This window comes from Lathamus discolor, chromosome 20, assembly GCF_037157495.1.
Source record: "Lathamus discolor isolate bLatDis1 chromosome 20, bLatDis1.hap1, whole genome shotgun sequence".
Classification (NCBI taxonomy): domain Eukaryota; kingdom Metazoa; phylum Chordata; class Aves; order Psittaciformes; family Psittacidae; genus Lathamus; species Lathamus discolor.
The window spans coordinates 2,192,341-2,202,581 of NC_088903.1; positions in this window are offsets into that span (position 1 = coordinate 2,192,341).

Sequence of the window (10,241 nt, forward strand, 5' to 3'; positions counted from 1 at the left end):
TCACTTGTTACAATGCTTCTCACACAGCTTGGTGGTTTCTGAAGGTTTTGTTGCCTTTTCCACCCCGCGGTTGTTGATGGCAGTCCAAGAGCTCGGAGCATTTCTGGAGAGCTGCAGTCATTGTTGGTTTCTTGGCTGTATCTAAGAGCATGAATATTTATGTGCTTCATGTTTGACTTGAGGGTTACACTATCAGAAGCTGCTGTTTTTCCTTCCCTCCTCTGTGTGTTTCTCTGCCTCTGTATTGTTATTCCAGATACAGAAATATTCCTCAGTCTCCTTAAAAATGTAATATTGACACTGCAGGGTTCCTGCTCTTCCCTGAGCCAAGAAGCAGCGAGTTGCCACCAGCACGCTCAGAGCACACTCATTGCATTGGCTGTGGACTAGAACGAGCCAACATCACAGCTTGTCAACTGGGAAACACTGCAGAGGGGGTTTGGCATAGGGAGAATCAGGCTAATCCCACCTAAAGGACCATAGCATTGAAGCCCTCAGCCATGTCTCCAAGTGTCTCAAATCCATTTTTCAGCTCCCTTGGTGGAGCTCTGAGGTGAGAGGTGATGATGAGTCCTAAGGTTAGGGGCATGGGGCAGGACCTCTCTCAGGACACTGGTTTGAGGACTTCATAGAATCCCAGACTGGTTTGGGTGGAAGGGACCTTAAAGCTCCTCCAGCTCCAACCCCTGCCACGGGCAGGGACCCCTTCCACTGGAGCAGCTTGCTCCAAGCCCCTGTGTCCAACCTGGCCTTGAGCACTGCCAGGGATGGGGCAGCCACAGCTTCTCTGGGCACCCTGTGCCAGCGCTTCAGCACCCTCACAGGGAAGAGCTTCTGCCTAAGAGCTCATCTCAGTCTCCCCTCGGGCAGGTTCAAGCCATTCCCCTTGGCCTGTCCCTACAGGCCCTTGTCCCAAGCCCCTCTCCAGGTTTCCTGCAGCCCCTTTAGGCACTGGAGCTGCCCTAAGGTCTCCCTGGGGCCTTCCTGCATTTTTGCCATCTCTAGCCCTCCAAGCTCAAGGTTGCCCCATAGGCTTCCACAACTTTCCATACAAGGTGAATGGAGCAAAGGCACAATTAACCCTAGGTCCTGGACAACACTGGCTATTAATGAATGCAGGTCTGGGGGACTCCGTAGCCCATTCAGCTTATGGCTCTGCCTCCCACAATGTGCACTGCTGGCTACTTCACAGAATGTTGCACCAAATCAGTGCTGAAATGATCTGCATAGGATGTTTCTTCTTAATCCTACTCGGTTACAGCTGATCCGTGATCTCCATGACAGCATCTTCTGTTGGTGTACAGCTCAGAGCAGGGATGTCATGCTCTCAAGAGTCCCTGGGCAAGAAGACAGAGAGGTGCCCAGTTGCCCCCATGGACCACTTACTTCCTTGCATCACTCTGCTCTTAGCCTCTCCTCTAAACTTCACACTTACAGTTGTTACCCTCCCTAAAATCACTGCATTCCTCAGTACCAGCCTCTGAGCCCTCCTGGGGCAGTGGGACATCAAAGCTGGATGTCCCCAGCTAAACACATTATTAAACAGCGAGTTACTTAAGAAGCTACTTTTAATCCAGACCCTGCTAAAACTGTAAGGGCAATTAAAAGTGTTCATTCCAACACACATTGTTTTCACTTGACAAGCATGAATTTCATTTCCCATCACCATTCCCATCCACCTGCCTTGGCAAGGCGCTTCCCAAGCTCCCTGGAGACTTTTCTGGTCATGACTCACCTAAATAAGTGACAGGAGCTCCCAGGTCTGCCACCTCCCTGCTCACCCACCTCCTGCTCATTAATACATGAGGCTTTATGCTGTCGGGACCAAAGGTGATCACTGACCTTGGTGAGCAACAAGAGTGCCATTTGCAGACCCGATGGGAGGAGCACTGGAGCCCATTTCCATGGTGAAGCAGCAGAGAGGGGACAGGGCAGCAGCCTGATGCTGTGTGTCAGGGGTTGCCTTGGTTGCAAACTCCGCCACAAGCTGGGTCTATTCCTGGTGCAGTCGTGTTCATCTGCAAAAAGAAAAGCACAAGAGCAGCCCCAGTTGGAGGCAGAAACCAGGAGGGACGGAAGCAGGACCCTGGGAGAAGGGCAGAGCATGGGGGACATCTCCATCCATCTCTAACAGGGACTTCTCCAGATGCAGGCATGGAAAGGTCTTCACCAAAGGGAACCCCACCACTATCCACCAAGAGCCCTGAGGGGAAGGGGAGCTGCTGCAGGGACTGGAAGGATGCAGAGGAAAGCATCCTTGTAAACTGTGTGCTTGTTTGCTGAGTACAGGATCCAGCATTTCAATTATGGATGACAAAATAAGGCATAATAGTTGCATTTACAAGCAGCAGTTTGTCATATGGGTCGCAGATGAAATATTTACAAGCAAAGTAAGTGCCTTGTTGCCTGGATAGGATTCCTGGCCTTCTTCCTCACACACAGGTTTGCAAATGCTGCGCCAGGACCTAGGGAAAGCATTCAAACCCCGGAATGGGCTCCCAGTCTGTATCTAAACCATATATAAAATATTAGTTCCCATTTTCATTTAATGGCTTGTGGTAGAGGATTCCCATGTGGGACTGCAAAAGAGATTTAAGGGCTGGTGGTGCTCGGGAGGGAGAAGTGTTTGCAGGGACCCAGAGGGGAAGGGGAGGAGGACCAGGCCCAGAGCCCACCAGCAGCTCTGCCAAACAGATCCCAAAAGGCAGGAAAGGCAACGAGCAACAGAAGGCAAGGATTAGGAGGAGCAGAGGGAGAAGGGATCTTATTCCCAGTGCTATCAATGCCCCTGTGCTGGGGTCTCATGCACTGGAAATACAGCGACGCAGTTGGAGCATCCCAGGCTCCTCATCCCCCCCAGCAGGAAGGTGCTTTGTGCATGGAGCTTTAAGACGCATAAACAGGAATAAACAGCGCATTAGAGAAGATGAATCTTGTCCAGGCTGATACGATCCATCTCCCAGAGCGTGCTCCCTGTGAAATTTCATTAGCTTCCAGAGGGGAGTTGCTCTGCTTGTAATAATTGATAATTATCCCAAGTGATGCATGGCTTGGTGGTGGTGAATGATTGCTTCCCTCCATGCCAGTGACTTCATCATTTTGCCTGGCTGAAGACTGGCTTTTACACTCATATCCTTTTTAAGGGAGGCTTTGGGGAGGGTAATTCACACTTTCAAGGCCTCCTACAGCAACACTCCACCCGTCACCACTGAGGTCTGCTCTTTAGATTTTCCTAATGATCCCACAAAGACTTGGGGAGTCCACAGAGGGGTGGAAGTCATCGATCTACTGCAAAAGTAATTTGTCACCTTTCATTTGCCCCAAGCCCAGAAGCCTTCCCTGATGTCCACAGGGGAGAAGAACATAGCAAAGGCTCATTAGGCTGTGGGTCCCTCTGTGCATTGAATTCCCAATGAAACAGCAGTCTCAATCCTTGTGTCTTATCCTGACCCTTCTAGAGGGACACATTGCAAGGCAGAGCTGATGAAAACAAGATGCATCAGCTGGGAAATCAGGTCCATGAAGAAGAGGAGACCAGATTTCTAGGTCAGATGTGGAAATCTGCTGCAGGAGTCACCGAGCTCTCCATGAGGTGGCCAACACGATTCGTACCTGCCCCAGATGGCAGCCTGGGATCAGTGACTTAAGATCATTTGAAAAAAAACAGGGAAATTGGGATATTGCATTGTTGGGATCACCGGAGGGAGCTGCTCAGCTTCAGTTTGTCTGCTGTTGTGATGGGCCTGCCAAGGCAAAGTTAAACGTATGCATTAAATCCAGCTCAGTCCCTCTTCTCCCAAGCCCCAGTGCAAATAGAATAAATCAGTTTCATTTAGAAGATCAAACCAGGCATCACTCACAGGTTTAAAAATAAAGCACTTCAGTGCATGCGTTAAAGAAACAACAAGCAATTTATCTTCCCTATCACTATTTGTTCATTGTGAGCTGGGCTGGTGGTTAGGAAGAGCTCCGAGGTTCCCTAGCACCTTGGCCATGCAGAACCCCTTCCGTCTTGGGGGCCCAGGTTTGGGAAGGGGCAGCCACATGCCCCTGTTAAGCAGCTCTCCTCCTAGGGAGCCTTTGGGGTTTATTTTGGTGGCATGTGTGCTTGTATAACCTGAGAAACGCCCAAGCCTGATGCAGAGGGAGATGAAGCTCCCACAGATGATGCTCAGCAGAGGAAATGGCCAGCTCTGCTCCCCCATGAGGCTGGACCCAGAGAAAGGGCTGGGAGCGGGGCATTGACAGCAGGGTAAGGAGTGCACAGTGCAGGGTGCTCTGGTTGTGTAGGAAAGAGCCTGGAGGTGAAGCCGTGGCATTTTCCAAACTTGAAATGCTTCATCCCTACCCTCAGACCCTTTAGTCCTGAAGTCACCACAATTTCCCCATAAACCAGAGCGAGTGGTGTCCCACCAGCATCCAAGGTCAGCCCTGTGACTGCTCCTTGTGGAAGGGAGGAACGAGACCAAAGGTAAGAGCCCAGATCCCCAAAATGTGGGGAGCTCAGCCCCACTGCTAGCAGGAGAAGGATGGAGCCTGCAAAGGGAGTCAGTGACTACTCCAAACCATGAGCTACCTCCTGACCCCATGTCCAGGGTGGAAGAGTCCCCTCTATGGTCCCCCCTATGGCCGCGAGGACTGAGTTAGAGACACGAACGTGGGCAAAACCCCATAAACCCCCTGAGGAGCAGCTGTAGGACAACACCAGGTTGCGCCGATCCATGGCCCTGTCCCCATGCCTTGGCCACCACATTGGTGGCAGGCAGAGTGCTCTGCAGAGGTCAACCCTCTGCCAGGCAGGGGCTTCTGATTTGTTTTTAATGGCATTGTTTACTGCTAGCAAAACCTCCCGGAGCCAAAACTTGTCTTTTCTACTAATAAACAAGCAAATAACAATGACAGGGAGAAGGAAGCACATTTTTAAGCCATCAGGGTTTGATTTGATTGATCCTGGTAATAAACCCCAGGAAAATGGAGTTGTTAAGCTGGAACGGTTGTAGATCTCCATCAATAATTTAAGTAGGGAGGCAGGAATGAGAGCACTTCTTTGAGCATGCAAAAGCCCCACCAGACTCAATGCCAAGACAAGCTTAAGAAATGCAGAAAGGCCGAAGTGAAGGTTTCCTTGGTGCTGCGGAGAAGAAGATTCCACAGCATCCCAGTCCCAATTGGGGCAGGTTCAGAGGCCAAAAGCTGCTTCTACACAGGAGGCTTCAGATGCTGAAACCATCCTGGCAGCATCTGGTCATCCTGCTCTGCCATCCTTTCCTATTCTGTTTTCTCCACTTCCTTCCAGAGCCAGGAACCAGCCCCATTCCTTGCCTGGGCATCTCTCAGCACATGCACAACCAAGACAGCAGAGGAGGGACTGAAGAGCAAACCCTGATGCAAGACAAAGTTCTTCCCTGTGAGGGTGCTGAGGCGCTGGCACAGGGTGCCCAGAGAAGCTGTGGCTGCCCCATCCCTGGCAGTGCTCAAGGTTGGACACTTGGAGCACTGAGGAGGAAAACAGGACATTGGGAAGGAGGAAGCGTGGCCTTGTTCTCCACAGTCACCTTTCTGCAGGGGGTCCTTCATACAAACAGCACTTGGTAAACAGGGGCTGCGGGAGGCAGAGCTGCTCTTTACAAACTGCAGGGAAAGAGGCAAGATGAGAGCTTAATCCTTTAAAGGCTGGCTGGGTAATGGGGAAGCCAATAGACTGTGCTGGGAACACTCCATCAGGCTGATTCTTATTTAAAATAGCAAATGGAAGACACTTCTGCTCCTGTCGGATTTAAAGGCAATAAGGCGTGACTAATACCCCCTTGCTGAGCTGGAGCATTAGCACTTCACCAGCCATGCAGATTGGAGATGCTCTAAGTGGCTTTCTAATTCCCCCCCCCTTCCCATGTTTCATGCACTTGGAGAAGAGATGCTCTCAGCCTCGCATCGCTGGTGATCACTCCTCCACCTCCAAGCTCCCACACCCATGGAAGCAGCTCACCGCATCCAGAGCTTTCCAGCTTGTGTTGTCCCGTCTCCATTTCCCTCTGGAAGCACAAGACTGCTCAAGAGCAGTGCAGAGCATGCGGGAACTTGCTGTGGGACATTCTCCACAGAGTCCTTAGTAGGAGAGCCTGGGGCTGGTGCAGATCTACATGTGACCACCTTAGAGCACGTTGTAGCATCAGTGATGCGGGTTTTGGCAGGGAAGGGCCATGGGACGATGGAGATCAGGGCCACCTGGGGCTACCTGCTCAAGTGAGCTGCTCATAAAAGCAGAGAGACACCCATAGCCTGGCTGTCCATCAGAGAGATGGTCCAGGCTGAGCACATGTGCAGGAGTCCCTGCAGAGCCAAGGACATGCTGGGTGCGATGGGCTGCCCAAGCTCTTCCTCTCATCTTCCTGCTGCTCAGCCATGGGTCCCTGGCTCCTCCTGCTGCTGCAGGGCTAACCCCTCTGGGAAAAGGTTGTTTATAAACTCCTTTAAAGCACCGCTATCCTCTGACATCCAGTGGGAGTCCCTCCTTGCCAAGGGAGAGACAGCAGCAATGTGTGCACGAGTGAGAAAGGAAGATGAGAGGAGATGGAGAAACATCCTGCATCGACTGCTGCCTCCAGTAAAGCACCACGGGCCTTGAGCAAGCATCCTTGGTCGTGGGGGCATGCAATCCATGTGCCTGCCTGGAGCAGTGAGGACATACACACTGTTAGACACCCTCAGTGCACACAGACAGCCCCGTGTCTGCCTTTACCTGCTCCTGCAGCACCGATGCTCAGGTGCTCACAAGCACTTCTCTGCAGACATCCACCGTGCCAGGATCCCCAGGAGAGGTTTCCAAAGGCCAGGCTGACACCCAGGGCCGAGTTCAGGGGTGCAGGAGCAGAGGATGCTTTACTGAAAGGGACCTTGAAGGCTGGGACATTTGCTGGCTACACAACTACCTGGAGCAGCCTCCTTAGGTTGCACCTTGAAGATAAGGACCAGAAATCTCCTCTCCTTCTGCCAGGGGCAGGAAGGAAGCTGGTAGCACCCCGTCTGGCCCGGTAAGAGGAGACTGGCTTGGACCCATCCACCAGACCCCGTCCTGCCTGCCCTGTCAATGGCACAGCACCCTGAGCAGTTTCCCACCCTGACTGATCGAACTTCACCTACCAGTTATAAAAGCCCCAAGCCCTGTGCAGTGTCCCCACTGTGAGAGGCTTCAGAGTCTCTCTTTCTCTTCCTCAGGTGCCCTGACCACTTGTGACAAGTGGCTCAGGGCTTTCTCCATCCCTGCAAATGGCTAGCGATGCAGATTGTGGGAACTTCCCCTTCCTGCTTCTACCACAGTAGGGACCAGGGTGAACATGGGGGAGAAGATAAAGGAGACTGCAGCCACCCTCCCAGGTGTTGCCAGCAGGACCAGCATGAGCTGCTGGAGAAGCAGGAGACGTCCTCAGCCAAGGCTCTTTGGCCTCACATGGCTGTAGGCTGGATGCCTCCAGTGACATCCTGCAGGAGCTCCTCATTTCATTGCATTGCCAATTGCTGGACTTGGGGACAGGCACACAGTGCCCAAACTCCCCTTCCTCCCAGCATGCACAGCTTGAACCCTGTGCAAAGCCCTGGGAAGGGGATGGTGCATGGTGACATCCCTGTCGCCGTTCCAGCCCACAGGCATCTGAAATTCAGAGCCATGCAGCTTTCCAGGAACAGCTGTGCCTCTGTCACCAGCATGAATTATGGCTAATGATAAGTTATGCTTATTAAGTATGTCAATAATTTACCCTCTCACAGACAGGAAGGACGTGTTTTATCTCTGCCTCAGAGGCTGCTGCGTGTCCAATCAACCAGACCCGGAGGCAGAGCGATCCCTGAGCTGGGCTGTGGAGCAAAACATCCCCGTGGTACCAAGAGAGCTGCCCTGGACACACACAGAGCAGGCAAATCCCCCTCTGCCCCTGCCCCAGACCCCCATCCCCATGGGGACGCACCAGGCCCTGCGTGATGCTGTTCCCCAGGGTGAAAGGGGAAGGTGCAGTGTGCAGAGACACCCATCCTCAGCACCTGAAAGACACAACGTGCCTCTATACAAATACATGTTCTGGATGGTTATGGGTCACACACACTGGCTCCCCACATCCTAAGAACGCATCACACAAGCCTTTCCATGGGCAGCATGGCCCTGCAGAGCTGCTGGAGGGATGGGAAACACCAAGAATATCTTGAGGGACCACAATCACAAACCCAGGGTGCCCAGAGGAGGGGATGTGCCCAGGGTGCAAACAAACCCCAAAGACCAGCTTGGGGAGGCCCAGGTTAAGGAGCCTGATGCAAGCCACAGCATATTCAAGGCCAGGCTGGACAGAGCCTTGGGTGCCGTGGTTTAGTGTGAGGTGTCCCTGCCCATGGCAGGGGGGTTGGAACTGGATGATCTTAAGGTCCTTTCCAACCCAAACTGTTCTGTGATTTTATATCCCATGCTTTCTTCCATCCATTTCCCTTGTTGACAAGCTTTTCTCCTGCTTTGATTGCAGAGGGCTGGCTGGAAATTTGCCACTGCCAATTTTATCAATCAAAACCCAGAGGGTTTGATTACATGCTAATGTCTGCCCAAAACATCTGCTCTTCTCTGACACGTTGGATCACTCACGCTGAGAATAACATCCCCATCTCCCCTTCTGCCGCTCAGGGTAGACAATGTCCTTCCCTTTCATTGAAGGATGCAGTCTCAAATGGCAGATCCAGCCTTGCTCACATCTCCCTCTGGCTCTCCAGGGCCCATAGAATCATAGGACCACAGAGTTGTTTGTGTTGGAAGGGACCTTAAAGAGGATCTCAGTCCCCATTTCATTTCAGCTTCTCTCAAACCTAAGTAAGAGCAGGGCTGGTGTCCCCCCACCGCCCAAGGGTGCAAGATGACACTAACCCTAACCCTAACCCTAACCCGAATGGTGTCCCTCAGGGATGGGTGTTGAGACCGGTCTTGTTTAACATCTCCGTCGCTGACACGGACAGTGGGATTGATGCACCCTCAGCAAGTTTGCCGATGACACCAAGCTGTGTGGTCCGGTTGATACGCTGGAGGGAAGGGATGCCATCCAGAGGGACCTTGACACGCTTGTGAGGTGGGCTGATGCCAACCTTATGAAGTTCAACCACGACAAGTGCAGGGTCCTACACCTGGGTCGGAGCAATCCCAGGCACAGCTACAGACTGGGCAGAGAAGAGATTCAGAGCAGCCCTGCGGAGAAGGACTTGGGGGTGCTGGTCGATGAGAAAATGAACATGAGCCGGCTGCAGTGTGCGCTCGCAGCCCAGAAACCAACCGGATCCTGGGCTGCATTCAAAGGAGCGTGACCAGCAGGGCGAAGGAGGTGATCCTGCCCCTCTGCTCTGCTCTTGTGAGAGCTCACCTGGAGCATTGTGTGCAGTTCTGGTGTCCTCAACATAAAAAGGACATGGAACTGCTGGAACAAGTCCAGAGGAGGCCACGAGGATGATCAGGGGCTGGAGCACCTCCCGTATGAAGACAGGCTGAGGAAGTTGGGGCTGTTCAGCCTGGAGAAGAGAAGCTGTGTGGAGACCTCATAGCAGCTTCCAGTACCTGAAGGGGGCCTATAGGGATGCTGGGGAGGGACTCTTCATCAGGGACTGTAGTGACAGGACAAGGGGTAACGGGTTAAAACTTAAACAGGGGAAGTTTAGATTGGATATAAGGAGGAAATTCTTTCCTGTGAGGGTGCTGAGGCACTGGAATGGGTTGCCCAGGGAGGTTGTGAGTGCTCCATCCCTGGCAGTGTTCAAGGCCAGGTTGGATGAAGCTTTGGGTGGGATGGTTTAGTGTGAGGTGTCCCTGTCCATGGCAGAGGGTTGGAACTGGATGATCTTGAGGTCCTTTCCAACCCCAACTATTCTATGATTCTATGATTCTATGAAGCACACATTGGGAAGGGGAGCAGGGGCTGTGGAATTATCAATGGATACACAGGGGTGTGAATGTGCAAAAGGGCGATTTAGCTCTAAACTAATATTCTCATTGAACAGAGGTGACAATGGTTATTACCTGCACCGCATCATAGCAGAAGAGCAATCATGAAGCTCGAAACAGATAAAATCCCAAGTCATTATATTAGCAAATTATCTGTTGGGGTCTGTTTCCTATTGACAGTATTAAGCCTATTCTCATTAATACTTCACTCTTCAGGGAAATTAAACTTTAATGAAAGTGTGGTGCTTACAATGCCAGCTTGACGCTTTGCAAGGGAAAAAAC